A 21,319-nucleotide genomic window follows, 5' to 3' on the forward strand; every position below is an offset into this window, starting at 1 on the left:
CATCTTGATTTTGACGGTTTCTCTATTGCAAAGGGAGGAACGGTTTCTCCATTTGAAGACGAACATTGGGGACATCGCCGTTTCTCCCTTAAAGGAGAGAGGGTCACTCCATTTTTTTTAAGAGTGTAGTTCCTTTTTTTTTCCTAGTGCGATAGATGGCTTGCTGACGCAGCGTTCCTTACCGCCGCCTCAATGATGATTAGGGTGAGCAGCCGTTGTTTTGTGAATAAATGCACTCATTAGCATTCCGCGCAGTGAGCCGCCAGGAAAGCATCACAGCGATTTTTCACTTTTAATTGTGCTCAAGCAATCACATATTCCGGCATCCGACTGTCTGTCCTACGTAACTTTGACCACAGGACAATGGAAAGTTGTACACAACCCAAGGAATTTTTCTTAGAAAAAGGAGGACATTTTATTCGGTTTTGCTTTCGCACATGCAATATCCTTTGTATAAGCCTACTGCGTCGCGTTTTGACAGACGTATTTTGGGCTGCAGATTGCTGAAAGATAAGGCACAAATTTAGTTTAGGATATGTTCTAACGTGACGTAAAATTAGAATATGGTGCACTTTTTCTCTCAAATAATAAATTAGACGATTCGGCGCGATATACTGAGACAAGATAATTCGGAGTGCTTATGAAAAAAAAAAGTGTAGTTGAAGCAAGAAATCATAGAGAACCGTCTGACATTACATGAGAAAAACAAGAGCATTAAATTTGACTTTTCTATCCCAGTTAACAATGTTCTTCTGCCTCGCTACTTTAAGGTGCTTCTAGAAATGTTCTAGAGTGCACGCGACTGCCATCGTTAGAACAAAACTTGCTAATTGTTTACAGTATCATCCAGCGGATTCGAAAAATCGGGTAGGAGTAATGACTAATTAGGAGTACAGAGTTTGCGTGGTCTCTGTGCGCGTGGCAACAGAATAACGCTTACTTGCGTGGTATTGAAATAGCTACTGCATGTTACGTTGTCGAGTGTGCGTCTGCAGAATTGCTCTGTAGTCACAAAATTTAAGAGACTTGATAGTGCTATCATCCAATATTGGATAGACCACTAAGCGGATGATCGTGCGGGATCGGAAATCGGAAAGTTAAGAGTTATTAGGTAGCGCGCATTGATAGCCAAAGGCTGGGATGGACAGCAGGTGGTGGATGTTAAATGCACAGCCTACTGAGGTCATGGAGGGGTATGGGGTTGGTTATAAAAGAGTGTGGGATGTCACAATGATAGTAAAACTTAGGCGAGGGAGAACACTATGAGAGGTTTCAAATGCGTTTATACTTTGCTTATGTAAATTGGAAAGAATGAGTGAGAGCGAAAGCTATTTTTCTGTGAAGAACCATTTTGTCTGAGTAGTAAATGCGCCATATCAGAACATTATTTAAAGCATGTGCTGCAATACGGTGGCCGTCTCCATAAGGATAAAATGTTGTGAAGATACAGAACGCTTAGAATGGCTCCAATCGTTTAATGTGTTTGTCAGAGTAGTGCTACTCTAGTAATAAGCAAAAATGATTTTTTCTCTATCTGGGATGTCAAGAATTATTCTAGTCCTACGTTACGTAGCCAACGCACGGCAAAAATTCTATATATGTTGTGAAAAAATGACGGCGGAATGATGAATTCCCTATTGCGTGTCGTAATACCAGGTCAGGTATGCATGTATATTATGAGCCTCACTCAGTTTAGAAAAACTTGCATATATGCTTTATGTTTTAAAAATTCATTGCAAAGAAATCTAAAGAATAAAACATTGAGGGAACTGTTTTGGATTACTGCCCAAGAAAGAACAAGAAATAAATGTTTTGAACTATTTAGTGAAAGCGAAGACGACAGTGACTGACGCAATTTGGTGTGCCTTGAATTTTAATAAGCGCTTTATGCACAGAAAAAAAAAAAAGAAACACTGGTCCATTATATCGGTGATTGCTTACGACCTGCTGTTCCTGGTCAAACTAGAACAACAGCTCCTATTGAGAACGTATTGGTGTCCAATACCTCTAATCCAATTTCTACATCAGATGCTGCCTAATTTCATGGAAGGCTATTGGTGGTATTACCTGAAATACCTTGTACTCTAGTTTGGCAGCTTCTGCATGTGACTGCTTTAATTGTTTAAACCAACCAAGGCGAGGAAATGCTCGTGTATGTGTTCATTGAAAGGCTATATCTCGCTTGTCTTCATTCCTTGTTCAGTACTACTTCTTTTGTGACATTCAAGATCTCACTGATATCCTATTTGTATTCTTTCAACTCTGTACTTATATTCAAGTCCATGTAGCGTAAGTATAAATAATTATGTTCTTGGTCTTGTCTACTCCATATATTATCGGGTATCGCTCTTCTTGACCTGTGGAGCTTCTAAGGTTGTCCGTTATTTCTTTTGTTTTCTTCTTTCAGCGAACTTCACCAGATCTCTTTTGCCAGGTAAACTTGAGTAATCAACATCGCTTGCCATGAATGGGCCGCTACGGACTGAATTTGATAATTCTGGAGCTCAGACGCTACAGCAGTAGCTGCTGCACTTTCGGAAGAACGCCGCTGGTATGGCGGAGCGGAAGACGTGCGCGTCTCGGCTCTGCAGAAAAAACCTTTTTCCGGCTACAATACCCAAAAACCAATATGACTGATCTTATACGAAAGAACACGACAAGAGGATTATGTTTACACCGTGATTACATTATGTTTACCATGATTACATTTTCCACCTCTCAAGAGCTTCTTGTAGTACCGAAGCGGCGGCGGCGCCCACGCCAAGCCAGACCCGCCATGCGTCCCGTCATAACGAATGCATAACCTTCGTCAATCCTAGGGGCTGTCCAAGACTCGGGCGACAACAGTGAGTTCCACGCTGCTTTCCGGATCTTCTAGCGGTCCCAAAAATTACACTGATTTCTCCCGTGGAATCGGCGGTCAACCCGCAATATATTTTCAAGAATCTCCAGTGGATTCTACGACTCATCGCCACGAGACGCCACCCGCTCACGGAACGGAGCAAGATGACAACTATAAAGTGGTGACGCGGAAGAGCACTCAAAAACGCTCGAAGGAAGGTGCCGGATTGCACCAAGCCAACTGTCAAGAGTGGAAAGCTAATAAACATTTCTGCAATAAGAAAGAAGCATCTCATGCAGGTGAGCAGGCCGCTGATGCATTACGAAATCTCGATAAAATAAGCCTCCAAGGACTGATGCACGAGGTCAACGCCAAAGTGGCTGCACCAGAAGAAGCGAGTAAGGCGTGAGAGTAGACAGAGGCGTCACTTCGAAAGAATTCCTGGCCCATCACAGGGTGCGAACTCAAGGAGTTGGTTTTGTATGGTGAGACATACAAAAATATACAATGGTTATATATATTTAACGGTGACTTCGTCCGTGGATACGTGAACTATAGAGGGGCCTACATGAAGGCCTAGCAGTCTGCATGATTGGAACGCCAGGGCGCGCTTGCCCGTAAAGACGAGCGTCGCTGAAGGAATGCAAATTTTTCAGCGACGCTTACAGGCTGCGTTGTCCTGTTTACGTCTACTGGGGTGTCTTGTCCCAAGCGCAGTCTGAGTTCACACAATAATGTCTTACCGACTATCCCCCCAACGCGCGCTATTTCAGTTCGTCGCTGAAGGACAGGCGAACCGCTGCTCCGCGCTTCCTACACCTTTCACGTCGTGTGCCGCTGCATAAATTTTTTCTTTAGAATGTTTTCATTTTAATAAATGAGATGATTACACCCTATAATTTGTGGCTAGCAGGATATTTTTGCAGGTAAGCCGCATCGATACTCTAATTATAGAATGCCTTTGTGAGGAACTTCCTGCTACGTACTAGAGTGTGCAAATACGTATTATCGCGTTGCCTTCTTAGCTAGATCTTTGTTCAATACCTTATGCGGAGGAACTACGGAATATGGTGGGATGCAAATACTAGAAAAAATGCTTGCATTTTGGAGATAGCGTACTCGTTCAAAAATGGCATCTTTTCACAGGTAACCTGGCGTCCTCCGGAAGGCGTGCCTTAAAGCTGCCTCCTGGTTCCGCAGAAAACGCCAGAATATAACAGCTGCGGGCAAACACTACGGAAGCACTTTTGTTGTTACAAGGCTGACGAAGTGTGGGAAGGTTGAGATTACCGCCACTAGCACAAGGGCAAGCATAATGATAAACTCCGGAGATGTTTAGGCGACTGCAACTTTCTCCAACTCCTTTTAGATGTTTACAAATGCCGGGTGCGTAGTCCCGGCCCAAACAGCAGAATCCGGGAGGACATTGGGTGGTGGCAGAGCATGGGCTATTCAGTTGTTTCATCTGTAATGTGAAAATGGATGGCGTTTTACTGGAATGAAATAATTTTTCGCAGAGAAATGCGCTTTTTCTTCGGATGTTTTGCTTAACCTATCCATAACTGAATAATGAGGATGAAATGAGCGAAAGATATAGGGAAATTACGGTGGTGTGCCTCCGTACATACACATATGCGTGATTTCCGAAGTTTCCATTGAAAAGCCACATCACATAGCGTAATATGTAACATCATTGGATGCAGAGTTTATTCCATAATATAAAGTGTCTAGAGGCGTAGAGGATAGAAATAATCAAGCATATGTGAGAACACACATTGTCGACAATATTGATTTTCGAAATGTTAAGAACAAATAAAAAAAGTGTTATGCGAAGCATGCGTGGGACTGTGGCATAATTTTTCATGTTGAGCGAAGCGTTACGGAGTGACGCTAGGGAAATGTGGAAGCGGTATAAACACACTCATATGTTGAAGAGTCGCATATGTATTATATAACCAGTTGTTTACAGTTGCATAAGGATGCCAACAGCAACATGGGTGTCACCAACACCGCACGCGGTAAGCTGATATGTAGTGCTTATATTCTTCAATACTGGATAGCGCGAATCCGAACAGCACAAAGAAGAAACACAAATGCACAGGACAGGCATTACTCGCAACTAGGCTTCATTCAGCAAAGTTCCCCTGGATATATGCACAGCCGCGTGGCACACGCAGGCGCACTGCACGTACGTTACAGTCAGAGTTGGAGTTAATATAGTTGCGTTAGAATTGTTGCGCTTATACTTATCTGTTATGACGGGAACGCACGCACGTTTCACGAACCCATGTGTATGTGTAGAAGGGGTTCTTGAGAGTTCTTGAACAAGGTCATCATCACCGTGATCAGTGAGCACCAGCAGCTGGACCGGACCTGTTAATCGGATCCGTTCGTGATCGCGGCTACGATGGGTCTAAGTGCATTGATGTGCGAGGTATAGCACGGCTGGTGGAAATGGTTTTTGTCGCGCTATAGTATTCGTTCAAGCTGGTGAAAATCCTGGATGCCTCTCACGATGAAATGATCTATGACGCCTCCTGTCCTGCACGTGGCAGCGAGGTTTTTGTTGCCCTGTTCACATTCAAGCCGTCTTTCACGCAGTAGAAAGACCAGGCGTTGTTGGGTCTTGATAAATCAATGTTGAAGTCACCGGGAATGATGATAGCCCTGGTTCTCTGGGCAGATTTATTGTAGGAAGCATTGACGCCGGTTTTTGCGTAATCGACGTGGTCCACGTTGCGGACCACGTGAACGAGTGCATGGTAGTTGAGCGCGTTCCAGGGGTGCTTTATCTTCAGCTTCCTCACTTTCCTTGTGTACGCCACGGTGGTGTAGCGGTTACGGTTATCGGCTGCTGACCCGAAGGTCGCGTGTGCAATCTCGGCCGCGGCGGTCGCATTTCGATGGATGCAAATGCTGGATGCCGGTGTACTGCGCGATCTCAGTGCACGTTAAAGAATACCACATGGTCAAAATTAAAGCCCCAACAATTAATTTTATTATTCACTTTCCTTGAGTGTCAATGAGTGTGTTCGCGTTTACTGTGTCGGTTGAGACTTCGTATCACCTGTGGCACATTCTCGCATAACATAAACTCTGGTATGCGGGTATGTGCCACACGTGACTGAGAGAAAGGGTTTCATGACGTACGTGATAGGTATTTTGCGTTATCCATGCGATGACGAGTGAAACGCGTTCACCATACACTGATCCCCTGCTATGCCAATTTTGTTATATTGGAAGTAAAGGAGGCGACCAGGAGAGCGCCCAGACGTAAGCGGCTAGATAGATAGATAGATAGATAGATAGATAGATAGATAGATAGATAGATAGATAGATAGATAGATAGATAGATAGATAGATAGATAGATAGATAGATAGATAGATAGATAGATAGATAAAAACGCCCGAAGTGCCTAGAGTTCGCTAAGAAATGTAAATGGTGACTACGATTGTGAGCTTGAGAAGTGCGATGACAGAAAGGGGAAAAAAAAGTCGCAAGAGAAAAAAAGGAAAAGGAATGAAAAATGGGAGAAAATATATTGTAGAGGTGCGGAGAACTAGAGAAGCAGTTGCGGAGCCGGGGGGGGGGGGGAACTCCCCGAATTTTTTTCATCTTGTATGTGTATGAATGTACGCTCGCACAAACAAACACACGAACATATTAAATGTATGGTTCATCCCCCCCCTTCCCCCCCGAAAATCACATCTGGCTACGCTTCTGGAGGAAAGGATGGAAATGGCTGGCAGGAGTGGTGTGTCCTTGCTTTGCGGTACCTCTCAAGTTCACCTTAGAGTTATCTAGGCATTTTTCTACGTAGAAAGAGATGTGCTGGTTCGAATTCTCCGGATAACTTCTTGTTACTCTGTGGAATGTCTTGTTTCATTCATTTGCTAGTGGTGTGTATTAGGGTTAAAGCTACTGCTCCCATTAAAAGAATCTATCGGAAACAAGTCACCCTTGGAAGCATTGGAAATTTTGCGCACCTCACCTGGTATTGCAATGCATCTGGTACCGGCACACTTTTCACCGTGCGTTGATTGGAATGATTTCGTGTGACGACGTCACCAAGTGACGTCGCGATGACGTCAGAAATTGTGACGATTTGTGGCATCGTGAGGACGCCATCAAGCACTAATTTCTGATCACGTGACTTTTTGCGTCGTTCGTGTTGACGCATACGCTGATGGTCACTTCACCGATTGATTAGGCACGTAAGGCTTCTGCTTTAAACTATGACTCTCCACGTAAACCATGACCATCAATTTTGTAACAGCTTGCCGAAGCGTTCATACTAATAGCCATTTAAGTAATTTCGCCGAATTATATTTTATTGTATCTGGATGACATATATTAATGTGCACTGTAACATGCAATCCTTAGATTAACACATTATATTTCTTTTTTACATTTTTTTTATATTTCTATTATTTTTTGGCCCAACTCGCACAGGGCGCTTGAGAGGATGGTCTGAAGACACAGCAAAGAGTATCACTCGGTACTCGTGCCACCTATAACGATGTGTTCATAAGCTGGCGATCACTATAAAATCTTACGTGTTTAAATTTCTATGTCTCTTAACGAATGAAGGGAACTGTTTGGGGAGCTTCATTCTTTTTGGGAGACACCGAAGCTAAGCCAGCAAATAATGAAGTCAAGGAAAGTGTAGAAGGCGTGACCTGTACCTTTCACTTAGGTGAATTAATGATGACGTCAATGAAAATGAAATAAACAGGACTGCTCGCCACCGGTGGCAAGTTGCCTTTTGGTCCACTTTAATTCATTTACCTTAATGTGGTAATGAGTACACTTTCACTGAACACTTCAAGTGATGTCATTATGGATTTCTTTGCTTCATTGGGTTTGCGTCTCAAGGTCCCTTATGTTAAATGAGGTTTTGCTTGCGTTGAAATGCGGTAATACTATGCATCGTGTTGATCAAATGAAAGAATTCAAAGGGTGCAAAGGTGAAAGCTAGACGTACGTAGGTGCCGTAGTGGCTGCCGCATTGATTAGTGACGTCGCTGCCTAATGTGACAGTTTTTTTTTTGTTACGTTTGCTTTAAATGGCCAGCAAACAAGCACCGACCTTTCTTTAGAACTCCCAAAGAAGCTTGCCAATTGGTTTAAAAGTAGGGGTGTGCGAATATTCGCAAGTTTCGAATATTCGTCGAATATTACATTCGAAATATTCGTATTCGATTCGAAAATCGTGTATTCGAAAAGTTTCGAATATGCGATAACTTCGAATATTCGAAAAATTCGAATATGCGATTCGATTATCATGCATAAAATAACTCGTCTTCCACATTTCTGCTGCGTTCGTATCGCTAAAAACGTTGCCGAGAGGAGCGATAAACATCGTAAGTACACGGAGGCACGATATCTGCCTGCGACGAGCGCCCCAATACGTATGATTTACTGCTGGTGCATCTCCGACGTGCAGCGCTGTTGGCGATCATGTAACCGTACATTTTCAATATTATGCGGCCGTAACGTGCCGCACTACCACTCGTTCACTATGCGGGACCACTTCTGAAGTGACCCACGGGACTGGTGGCGGACTGTAGGCACCTTCAGATACCCCACTCTGGCAAAGCTTTGCCCCATGTACCTCCCTATACCAGCCACTTCTGTTCCAAGCGAGCGTGACTTTTCAGTGGCTGGGGGAGGGGGGGGGGGTCTCTGTTACAAGGGAGCGCCTGGTGCCTGATCACGTGGAGCAACTCATATTTCTTCATGATAACATGTAGTCATTACTTTCATTGTGCCGTGATATTTGCTTGTGTTGTGATGTGCATTGTGCTAGCATGGACATTGTGTTCCGGAGATAGTAGTGTATGTTGTGTTGCCAGTCAGGCTGTTAATGTTTTTTTTTTTCTTCAAATAGCTACATGTTAACTAAGATATCGTTACTGTGGAGACATTTTTCCTTTGATATTCGATATTCGATTCGATATTCGAAGGTGGATATTCGTATTCGATTCGTATTCGAAAATTTTGATATTCGCACACCCCTATTTAAAAGGCTACGGCGATCACATCTTGCGAATATCATAGCGCTTAGCGCCGCGAAGAGCGTCCATTTCGAAAAACAGTTCCCTCGCCCCTCGCGAGTGCCTGCGCACTCACCTCCACCCGCAAAGTGATGTGATGTTGCCCATGGGCATCTTTACGTAGCACTGCATAGCACCGACTTCCTCGATTGGTCCTCTGCACTACGAAACGGCGCGTTGGCCCTGCGGTTATGCGGTTCTCGCCGCGCATGCGTCGCGCGTGTCTCGTAATACCTAAAACCCCTTGATATTGGTAAAGTTGGCGGTCTGAAAGACCGCCGCTCCGGGGGATGCGTATGACGTAACCGCCGCCATCTTGCCCCAGCCTGACCCCGGCCTGAAGGGCCGTAACTGAAGGCGCCCTTGACGCTAGCGTCGACGGCGTGTGATAATTAAAGCAGCCAATGGCAGCCGTGCGTGCTGACCTTCCACTTCCCTTCCACTTCCCTTCTCACCAGCACCTGGGCTGCTCCTCCCATCGGCGTCTGTCGAAGCCACCGGCCTCGATATAGTGTTACGTGGTTAACCGCTACATGGAAGCGAACGCTGACCGACGTGTGCAATTTTAGCGATGCGTGCTTGTTGTGCGCTTTTGCCGCCGCGATGATTAACGGGACGCACCATTGGTACATCATGCAATGGTGCACGGATACTACAAGACCGAGTTCCGCAAGGTTCAATATTCCAAAGAACAAAAGGTGGGCATGTGGTTTGCTAGTTGGCTTTATTTGCACGAATTGTAGCGCGCGCAGCCACACATTGCTTCATTGCAGTTCGGCAACAGTTATTGTTTTTAAATATGACTGAATGATGAAGAACACGATGTTGCGGTTAATTGTTCTTCTAAAAAGCAGCGTAAATAAAGCACTGGATCCTCATAGTTTAACTTTTGCGTCTCTGATAAGACAGCGTGCTTGGAGGTGTGTTTTGCATTTCTCGCCTGTTTATCACTCGCCATCGTTTAAATACGCGTTTCTGATACTCAGTGCATCACAACTTGCACTGTGCCGAGACGGAGAAGCTACTTTGTATGATGCGACTGCGTGAATGGTCTCGTGGGAATTCATGGTGTTCAGTTGGTTTTCTTCAGGACGTTAACGTTTTCGGAGTTTTCGACAAGGCCATAACTAAAGCGTTTGCCCAAGGAGGGGAACAACTATGGAATCTGCTGCCTGTGAAGTCTCGATCCGCAATTTCAAGTAGACCAGCTTCCCATTATGCCTCTATCGCGTTCTTTTATTTCGGTGCGTGAGCATTCTGTGTACTTACAGCTGAAAAAAGCACTCTTCGTGTTTATCTGTTATCACAGTAATTACCTATCGGAAAGCCACTCAAAGAACCTTAAATGGACACCTAAAGAGAAAGAACGAATTGGTTCACATCGATAAATTATGCTCTGGGAACTCTAATGTCGTTAATTTTGCCATCATAGCTTTATTAATAGAGGAGGAAATCATGTTCAAATGTCTCATTTTAAAATTTCGCGCCGAAATCTCTTCACGTGACGTCACGGATTTCAAAGTGTATTTATCGTATTTTGGCGACTTTGGCTCAGCAATATTACCCCAAACTTGGTATGTTACGTGTATGGCCCCCTCAGAGAACAATACACTTCATTTTCACCGATTAGGAACAATGTATACGTGGTCCTTAGCAGGCGCCGTCAAAACATGTGACGTCACGGCTAATGGTGCGGAAACTTCTAGGTGGCGTCGCCACCCACATTCTGTTTTTGCGCGTTTTCTCGCTCACTAAGCGTCTTCTCGCCGCAAGCGTGGTGTTTTTGGCATCGTGAAAGAGTACTTTACTAATAGGAGAAAAAATGTTTTGCTCTTTAGTGTCCCTTTAATGTGTAGGCATGAGACAGTTTTTTTTTTTTTCTGGTGACCCCAGAGAATTGCAAGTGTCGTATATGCAGAATTTTATTCTTTGTATTTGTCACGGTGAAGGGCTCAGTGCACACGGCATGACATCCTGCCTTCACTGACATTATCTTAGAGCTAGGGATGTCTTTCGCGGTGAAAGAAAAGAGTAGTTGTTGGCTTACTTCACCTAGACGTTGAGCAACACGATTTTCTTCCAATGCCATCTGCTGCTGCATAGACTGACTATCGCCTGCATCCCGTTGCCACCAAGTAACTCTCGAGTAGTAATCAAGTAACAAATAATGTGTCTTTTCGTGTTGAGTGCAATTTACTCCTTACTCTATAAATCTGCCCTTTTTTCTTTTGTTCATGCGTATAGTGAACATGTCCAGCATTTGATGCACATTTCTGCGATGTCTAAGCAACAATTTCACTAATTGTTTTCTGTTTCGTACTAGTACAGTGGTTAATAAGTAGAACCTTGCATTATGTTTTCATATAGGAATTTTGCGCGTCCTTATTGTTTTTGCCGCGCAACGAAATTTCGCCTAAATTTATTTAAGTTTCCTGATTCTGTCACATCAGAAGCTCCTGTGTACTTTAATCAGTACTGCACTTAATAAAAATCGTTTCTCTTATATCAAGTTATATGTGTATACATGAAAGAGCCTATGCATTTCATTGTGTTCTATTTTTTAATTTGATGTTTGTTCATTTTTGAAATTTGCAGTGAACCTTTCTGTTGTTTAGTCATAAAGAAGTTGTGTATCTGTCCCTTCTGTTGGCAAATATTGGATTTCGGAAGCGGATGAATAAAATGAGACCAAAGATATGTTGTGCTGCGAGTGAAATTCATCTTATATGTTCTGGCATACGCTGGCTGCGATTATTCAAGCGCACGGCGCATCACGAGTGAATAGAAAACAACACGAATGCATGGCCAAGCAAAGCACGCGCGCGCGCACGCATGCAGGCACAGAAAAGAAGGACACGCCATGCACACGGCAAAGCAAAACAACGTGCCTCACGCAAAGAAAAATATTTCGGGCAGTTTGCACTAAGTCGCGCAAAGCTTGGCGAAGCAAAGCACGGACCTATCGCCGATCGCGCTCTCCGTCGACCGACACGTCTAGCTTCGACAGGCGCCGCGGCTTCCTCCTTGTGAATAGGCGGCCAGGCTATGCACTATATAGCGGAGGTTGCGCGCGATATCTCCGTCGGTGGGTATGGGTTAGCTACTCCACATGCACGGCTTGGCCAGATGGTGCGGTATCCGGCCGCTAGAGGACGCGATGCATGTTTCCTTTTTCTTTCTTTTTTTTCTCTCGCTACTTCTTTCTATCTCTTTCGTTGACGTTCTCTCTGTATCTCTTTTTCTTTCGGCATTTCCATCTCTCTTTCTTTTTCTTTCTTCATTTCTTTCTTTCTCGTTCTTTTTGTGCTACGCTTTACTCTCTCCCCTGCCCCTTTTCTCTCCTCCTCACGTTCACTTCCCTTGCCACCACCTTGCTACACTACCCTATACAAGGCATATGCGATGCGGTGCTAGGGTGCCTGGATAGCCGAGTGGTTAGGACGTTCGCCTTTGGATCGAGAGTACGCGGGTTCCAGTCCCGCCTCGTGAAGAATTTATTGCGGCAAGAATTTGTCTCTTTCGGTATATCCTTTCATTCCCTCTCTCTGCTTGTATCCCTCTTCTTTCTCTCTCTCTCTCTCTCTCTCTCTGTACTCTTTCTCAGGTACCTGCACAGTGGCTCATATCCCTTAAGAAGATGATAGTTTTCTACGATCGACTCACAAGGAACGATTTGCTGAACAGGTTCGCTGTTAAAGAAGAAAAAGAAAGCGTGGAGGATGCTCGAGCTTCGCCTTCAAGATAAGAACGCGATAGCGTAATCTGGCGCCGTGCGCATCACATTCTCAATTGCCAGCCTTCCTTCGGTTCACGGTGGATACCTCCACCGTGCCGCAAGGAAACGAGCGAAAGCACGCGTAACATTTGTCGTTTCAAACTATCCTAGAATGCATACTGCAAGTAGAGTTTCGAAGTGCCCACTACACCATAATTCTTCCTTTTGAGAATCAGGGAAGGGTCCGCAAGGCAACCGCGTCCGTAAGGCAACTACGCGTCCGTAAGGCAACACGCGAACCTACGCAGCTGCTACCCTTGTTGATGTCTTTACTGCTGATGATGATTAAATATCTCTGAGCGCTTTGTAATGGGTGGGCCTTTAAAACATCCACTCGTTACGCAATACGCATGTTTTGACGCCTGACGCGTTTCTCCGCTTCTGCCACGCAATATTATATGCGGTAAGGAGACTCCACCCACTACATGACACGACATTTATATAATTTTTTTTTATCCGCAGCACTTTCAAGCGATAGCTTGGCTCTGTGGTAGAACACCTTCTTGTCTCGCAGAAGGCCTGGGTTCGATTCTCATTCAAACCAAATATTTCCATTATTTATTTTGTTTGTATCTTTCTCGATTTTCGCTCACGGACAACGCTGATTTTTCGCTCACAACCAACGACACCGAAGACGCGACGTTAATGTCAGCAAAACACGCTTTTTAACGCAAGTGGGGACGGGGGGGAGAAGGAGCGAGCGCCTGCTGTTCCTATTACCATGATGACGTGACCAACGTAAGTGCCGCCATCGTGCTGAACCCGGCCTGAAGGGCCCTTCACGTTAGCGTCAAGGGCCCGTAACTGAATGGCCCCTTAACTGCTGGCGTCGGCGGAGCGTCTGAATTTATTGAACAAATGGGAGGTATACGAAGTAATTCGCAATGCCCATAGACTGTCGCGCCGCCAAGCGGAATTCAGAAGCGTGCTCTCGAGGAGGGTTAGTAGACGATAAAATGGCAGCACTACGCAGTCGCTCCCTTGTTCGGCTGTGCTAACCTCAGTGTGAACGCGTTGGCAAGAAAGGAACACTACGACTTTGCATGTTCCCTGCATCAGTCAACAAACCGGGCCCTCCGTGACACGAGAAGTCTGATTCGTTCTTGCGAGACGCGAAGGTTTCGTGAAAATACGTGGCAACTCGCGCTTTTAATGCTAGCCCACAGCGTACGCATACTATCAGCTTCGCGAGGCTTTCTGTAGCCACGTAGCTTAGTTAAATGTTATCGTCTGACATATTCAGTTGAAGCTCACCCTGTTTTACTTGCATATAGCATTGGTCAGTGTTTCTTGTAGTGCATGAATCCCATAACACTGTACGCGGGAGGTCGCGCGGGCTCGCGATGTGCTCTTGTAAAACTGAGCGATCCCAAGTTGTCGATACATTAAAATAGGGCCTCTATCCTTTGTCAGCAAAGCGCTGTTACTAATCGTGCGAGTGACGTTTCAATCATTCGAGGACGCGTCTGCTCCCACGCCTTTCGTGGAGCGAACACTTTCCACACCGTCCTTCGCCAGTGTGTTGGTTTCATAGCCAGCGCTGAGCCGCTAGTTTTTGTACGTTTGTTGATAGGTGGCAGCACACTGCAAGCGATTTGCTCGTTGACCGATCTAAGAGCAAAATTTTTTTCGCGTCCAGAAGTCTCTCTAATTGTAAACGTGGTGACGCGGAGTGGTCGAAGTCGTTCGGTGGAGGAAATTCTTCAGAGTGCTTTCAGCTGTGATGTTGAAAGAAACCATCTTGACGACGAGGATTTTTCACTGGACGTAGAAGACTGTGAAAGCACCGAGAGTGACAGCGACGATGAACGATCAGCTGCTAACTCACGAGGATGCGGGTTGCACTTCACGTCCCCTCGTGCGTTAATGTTCTTTCACGCTAGTAAGTCACTTTGATTGTATTTAATGTATAATATCCTTGAGAGAGATCAGAATAAAAGCATAGTTCCTCTTGTGCATTGCATGTATCACAATTATTATGAATATTATGGAGCGCCGCATGCCGCCAACAGGCCCGAGCTCGACCAGCGAAGCGAAATGGTTAGAGCGATGGAATGTGCAGTCACGGCCACAATCCACTCCTCTCGGCTAGCTTCTTCGACGTTGCGAAAAGGATACGTGTGCATTGTTTTCAACATTCATGTTGCGATCGTGCTAATCGAACCTGCAACATGCGAGTGAAGTGAATTGCACACGGCTAGAGTATCAGCATGGCTGTGACACAAGCGCTACTGAATGGGATGTTAAATGCTCGTGTTCCGTTGAAGACGTAATTCCGCGTTCCCGACTGTGCAAGTAATGACGACGGCGTATTATGTTTGCAAACCACCACCACGTTAAACGTGCGGTCCCGTGCAGCAGCGATGACGCTACTCGCTGGCGGCCTACTACTGTGGCAAATCCGTCAGGCAGGCTCGGTACGTACTACCTCGGGGTGCCGTTCAGCTCATACGTCAATTATAGTTCATGCAGTTTTATGTGCCAGGCACAGGATTTCGCAAAGCATCGTTATGCCCGGTAACGGAACTGAAATATAACCTTTCACACCGCAGCAGATAATTAGGTGGCGAGTACTGTGCACTTTCCATGGTTTGGGAAAGTATTTTAGTCTCATATATAATTCAGCGCGGCTCATGACTTCATCCGGTGAAAGTGGCACGGGCCGTACGTCTGCACGTACCATCTGTTCCTATGCTAACAAACGGGTTGACCATCCTCCTGGCGCCATCTTGAAAAGCACGGCGCGCCACCTATAGTTCGTGGGCATTGCGAATACCCCCCTGGTAAAGCAGCGCTACTCCTTGTAGTCCACCATCACCGCACGACCTCCTCACCCGTTCCTCACCCTTTTCGCATAGTCGCCGTTTTGGTCTGCAGGATAATCAGTGTCGTTGCGGTTGTTCTTGGAAACGCGCGGATTTTGCGTTTTTCTTTGTTTTTTTTTCTTTTCGTTCGCACCATTTTTCGCCTCGGCTCCGCTTAGCGAACGTTGCGTGCGATTTGTTTTCTGAGCTGTGTGCTGGCGCTATGTCGCGTTGTCACGCCTATAACTGCAGCAACACATCCTGCTTGTTACGGCAGTTGACATACGCATCGTCTACAGATTGTTTCCGACATCAGATGTAGAAACGCAGCGCTCGCGAAGCGCAGGGATGGGTGCATTCGCTTCCTCGGCATGGAGGAAGGAATACCAATACCCGGAAACACTGCCGCTCCGGCGTCCCAAAGAATTACGTCATGATGACGTCACCGACACCATCTTGAATAATTTGCTAGTTCGGCGGCCTTTTAAAAGGGGCCGTAACTGAAGGCGAAATTGGCGCTAGTGTTCATGGAGATTCAAAATTAAAGCAGCCAATGACAGCCTGTCGCCCGTGCCGACAAAGCCGTGCGCCCCGCGCCGGCCGCGGAGGCCGCGCGCGCGCCGCGACGCTAGTTTTGAATTCCTCGAAAGTTCCGTTGTAGCATGAAGCGAGTGTTGAGAGCGGGCACCAGGCTGGCCGTGCAGGCAGGCTATGCTTGGCGGACACCTGCAAGTCTCCCGTTGTGGTTGGCGGGTCATTGTTCGCTCTTGAGACTTATCGGAGTGGTCGTTACGTCAGCCGTGCTCCGTCGCCGCCATACAGGAGCCCGTCCTCGTCGCTGGCCTTGACATGAAGTTTCGTGATGTTCCGTGTGGGAATCGACCGCGCCCTTCCCTTTGGCGCCTCGTTCCCCAGCTAGCGCGCGTGTTGGCCCCGCGCGGCTCGAGCGCCGGGAACCGCCGTCAATCGGCGGTATGGCGACCGCGGCGGCAGCGCCAGGCTTCTTTGTCTGGTGCAAGCCATGCGTCAGCCTCCCGGCGCGCGGGCACGCGTCCGGGCATGCCTCGACATGCTCACATGCTCACGCCGCCAAGCTAGCTTACGTCACTGTGCAACGCCGTTCCTCATTGGCCGCCAGTGACAACCCCCTTCCCCCTTGAGCTCGCTTCTGTCTGGCGCGGGCTTGCCCGCGTCAGATGCTCTCAGGCTAGCACGAGAGGTTGCCGCGCTGCTCTAGCAGGCGGCTTCTCGTTCGTGTGCTCGACCGCTGCCCTTTGTGTGGTAGTCTTAGCGCCGCTGGCAAGCGTACTCGATCGGCCTTGCGGAGTTCCCGTTACGGCCTGCAAGCCTGTGAGTGTCGTACTGTGCTGCATCTTGGGTTAATAAACCCGTTGTTGCTGTTACCCTGCCTCGTGCGTGGTTTCTGCGCCGTGTCGGAGAAAACGACGAACCCGGCCGCAGCGTCGTCGCACGCAGCGGCAGTGGAGAACGTCGCGTCCCTACACGGTCGCGCTCGTAGGTAAGCCTAGTGCAAACCTATCTCCACATAACTGGCGCCCAACTTGGTTTCGGCATGGCTTCAGAGCAGACCCCCTCGAGGCGCTCGTTCCTGTTCGATCCTGTGGCGACGGACTTGATCTCGTTCGAGGCGGACGGCTGCGACAGCACGGGGTACGGCCCTCTCGGCGACCCTCTGCTTTCGTTCACTGGGAGAGATCCCCTTTTCGGGGCCCCCTACAGTGATGCGAGCCGCTTGAACGAGGACCACAGTCCTAGGCAAGCCAGTAACGGGCTGTATCAGCTGTTCGAGACCCACGCGCTTACGGGCCCGTCCCGGGCGCAGTCTCCGCTCGCTGGCCTTTCCCCGTCAGCAGCACGGTTGACAGCTCAAATCGCCGCACCCGATCCTTCCTACCGGGGGCACTCAGGTGTTGGCGGGAACGCGCTTCCTGACCCGCCGTGGTCGCGAGCGCAAAGGGTTGACGGTGTCGTTCGCGAGCCTGCTCGCTTAACCGACAACGTCGCCGCGTTCACCGACGCTCGCTGGCCGGAGACTCGCGTAGGCGACGTTTTCGACGGATGTGGGCCACCGTGCTCCGCTGTCGACCCGTTTGCCAGTCGCGTGAGGCCTCAAGCACCAGTCGGAGCGCAAACCCTACCCTCCTCCATGCCGTGTACTGGCCCTTTTCGGTCGGACGCGCATGTTGGGGAACAGGCGCGCGCACCTGTTACGGCCGCGCCCGCCTCGGAGCAATCGCCGCTGCACGCAACTGCGGCGCAGCTCCTAAACGTCCTGTTGGAAGCGGCGCGCTCGCAGCCTTGTGCTGTAAAGGGAGACCCCGAGTCCCCTCAGCCAAGCGTACCGAGTAGCTTAAGGGTACCTCTGCCTGAGTACAGCGGTTATTCGGACCACATGAGTGCCACAGAGTACCTCGAGGCGCTGCACCGCTATCAGCGGGCGATGGGGCTGAGCGACAGCGTTATGCTCGGTAGCGTATTGCCTGTATCGCTGACAGCCCAAGCGGCGCGGTGGTACCGACTTGTCGGCCACCAAGCTCGTTCGATGGAGGAGTTTAGGGCGCTCTTCCGTAGCGAATTCCTTCCTCCCGACTACGAGCGCCGCATGCGTCGCGAGCTAGAGCTTCGCACACAGCATCCCGACGAATCTCTTCTCGAGTACGTCCGGGCTTTGCAGGAGCTCTACCTCCTTGCCGATCCTACGGCATCAGACGCCGAGAAGGTGGAGCGAGTCATACGTCAGGCTCATCCAACCTTCGCCGCTTACCTTCGGAGCGCCCGTTATCGTGACCTAAACGAGCTGGCATCCGATGCGAAGCGTATTCAGGGCGACATACTGGCGGCGAGAGCCTACCGCCCGCCGCCGCCGCCGTCCGCTTCTCTCGAGCCTCGTTGTGCGTGGGCTGGTGGTGACTCGTCACCCCGTAATCCCCCTAATCACGAGGTGGCCTCGGCCGTGAGAGAGCAACGAGACGCGCCGGACGTTTCGGACCGCGCTCTCGACCCGTACTCGTACGCCCGGGCGTGCCCCTTTGCACTGCAGGGCGAACGAGAACGGAACCCCCGTGCCCCAACGCACGAGAAGAGATCCGATCGCGGAGCCCCCCCTGCGGCTAGCGAACGGAGGCCTCCTAGCTCTCAAGGGTCGCCAAAATCCCTCACTGATGGGGGAAAAGGCGTCGTCTGCTACCGTTGTCATGAGCGTGGCCACACCGCGCGATCATGCAACGCGCCCCACCCGACGCAAGGGCCTGCTCGCCCGTCGGGAAACGGGGTGAGCCGTCGGTGAGCTCCCCCTCGCCGGCGGCTACAGCAGTACGAGAGCATGGGGGTGTAACCCAACCTCTGGCACCGATGGCGTGTCGCGCTGGACATGACTTTCCAGCCACGCCGGCGCCGTTCATCGCCCTTACGATCGCTGGTCAAGAGTTTGCGGCGTTGCTGGATAGCGGGGCTTCGATCTCGCTGTTCGGCGAAGAGGTTATGGCTCATTTGCGCGACCGCTCTGTCCGCATTCGAGCTTGCGACACTGCCTTCCATCTCGCCAGCGGTACCGCCACCTCGTGCGGCGCTGCGCGGTTGGTTGTGCGCTGGGAGAATCGCGCGCGCCGACAGCGCTTCGTGCATCTCCCGGGTCTTTCCGTGCCCGTGATTCTTGGTCGCGACTTTCTCGCGCACACGGGTATCGTGATAGACGTCGCGAGCGGAGGCTACAGGGACGGCCCTTCCGGCGCCCTACGGCCATTCGCTTTACCTCCCGCGGTCTCGGCTGCCCGTAAGTCGCCGGACGCCACGAGAGAGCAGGAGGAGAGGAGACAAAGCTTGGCCCCTTCGGCCCGCGTCTCTCACTCCGACGCCAAGACTGGCCCCTTGGCCGGCGCGGCGGAAAACGGCCCGTGCCTACCGCTTTCTCTCGAGCATAGCGCTACCGTGGTTGACGAGGTCTCGGCTGCGCCGGTGACCACCCCGGTAAGCAGCAGCTCGGATCGCTCGCTGCCGCCTTTGCCGGACAGCTTGTCGACACATGAGAAGGCACGCCTGTCGTCGCTGTTGACACGTTTCAGTGACATGTTCACGGAACGCCCGGGTTGCACCTCTCTGGTGAGGCACCGGATTGACACAGGCGACGCACAACCGTGGAAATGCAATCCTCGCCCCGTCAGTGCGGCAAAGAGGAAAGCAATTGACCAGGCATTGGATGAGCTGATTGAGACCGGAGTTGTCCAACGCTCAAACAGTCCCTGGGGTTCACCGGTGGTAATGGTCCCCAAAAGAGACGGCTCTCACCGGCTCTGTGTGGACTACCGCTGGCTGAAGGAGGTCACGAGGAAGGATGCTTATCCTATGCCTAACGTTGACTCGATCGTGGCTGCTCTAGGCGGTGCCTGCTACTTCAGCACCTTGGATTCTAGCCGCGGTTACCTGCAGGTTCAGATGGAGCCGGCTGACGCGGAGAAAACTGCGTTCACCTCTCACAGAGGTCTGTACGAGTTTACACGCATGCCGTTTGGCTGTTCTGGAGCTGCAGCTACGTTCCAGAGACTGATAGACCGCGTTGTCGGGGACGCTAAATGGCAACACGCCATGGCGTACCTCGACGACATCGTCATCTTCTCTCGAACGTTCGAGGAGCACCTCCGCCACTTGGAGGATGTCCTCGAGAGGTTGCGTGCCGCCGGGTTGACCTTGAACCCGAAGAAAGCTCAAATAGCTGAGACTCGCATTTCACTATTGGGCTTTACCATCGAGAGCGGTCGCGTTCTGCCGTGCGAGGAGAAGGTACGAGCCATTGTGGAGTACCCGACGCCGGCGAACATTCAGGGCCTGAGGCGCTTTTGGGCATGGTGAACTACTACCGGCAGTTCATCCCAAACTGCGCGGACCTCCAAGCGCCCTTGACCGCACTGTTGAAAAAGTCGGCACGATGGAGCTGGGGGCCAGAGCAAGAGCGAGCCTTCAAGGCTCTATCTCAAGCTCTAGTGGCCACAGCCGATCTGAAGCTGCCCGACCTCAACAGGGAGTTCGTTGTCCAAGCGGACGCGAGCGACCTGGGTCTCGGAGTGGTACTGCTTCAGGAGCACGACGGCGTCCTCCGGCCAGTCGCCTTTGCGAGCCGGTCACTTAACGCCGCCGAGCGCAACTACAGCGTGACTGAACGGGAATGTCTCGCTATAGTCTTTGCTCTCCGGAAGTTCGACTGCTACGTCGACGGCGTGCCATTCGTGGTGGAGACGGACCACATGGCACTCACCTGGCTTAAGCGCATGCGCGAGCCCTCGGGCCGCCTCGCGCGCTGGGCGTTGACCTTGCAGCGGTACAACTTTGTTGTGCGCTACCGGAAAGGGAGTTCGAACGTCGTGGCCGACGCCTTGTCGCGTGCCCCCGTTCTGGCGTCTGACACTTGTGTCCGCCACTCCCAAGAGCACTCGCACCGAGTAGACTCAGGGGCTCCTGGATCCAATGGGTCGAACGGCGCGAACCCCGACGGCGCAGTGGCTTTCGAGTCGACCGCCTCGGGTGAGGACGCATACCTGGTAGACCCTGTCACGTCAGCCGGTATCGTCTTCAGCAGAGAGGACCTACTTAAGGCACAGCAGGACGATCCGTTTTGTCAGCAAATTGTTGACGGGCTCAAAGAGCTGAGCTCCCAAGAGGAGCGGGGCGGTCAAGCCGCCGGGCGCAAATGGGCAGCTGGTATTGCTGTCGGCGCCGAGTGCCGGACGCAGACTGGTATTGCTGCGGGCACGTTGGACTCGTATCTACTTGATGCTGATGGCGTTCTCCTGCGCTATGTCCCATCTGAAGAAGCTCCCCAGGAGTCTT

At 49.7% G+C, this 21,319-nt stretch overlaps 1 long non-coding RNA gene across 1 annotated transcript in view; it reads right to left on the reverse strand.

The window, feature by feature from the left end:
* Positions 1-313: 313 nt before the first annotated feature.
* LOC119374003 (uncharacterized) overlaps positions 314-21,319 on the reverse strand; it is a 33,200-nt gene continuing 12,194 nt past the window's right edge. The window contains exons 2-3 of the long non-coding RNA XR_005180051.2: positions 4,133-4,307; positions 314-503 (exon numbers count right to left, since the gene is read on the reverse strand). This is a non-coding gene — a long non-coding RNA (uncharacterized LOC119374003). The remainder of the gene's footprint in view (positions 504-4,132; positions 4,308-21,319) is intronic.

The sequence above is a fragment of the Rhipicephalus sanguineus genome, chromosome 11 (genome assembly GCF_013339695.2).
Source record: "Rhipicephalus sanguineus isolate Rsan-2018 chromosome 11, BIME_Rsan_1.4, whole genome shotgun sequence".
Classification (NCBI taxonomy): domain Eukaryota; kingdom Metazoa; phylum Arthropoda; class Arachnida; order Ixodida; family Ixodidae; genus Rhipicephalus; species Rhipicephalus sanguineus.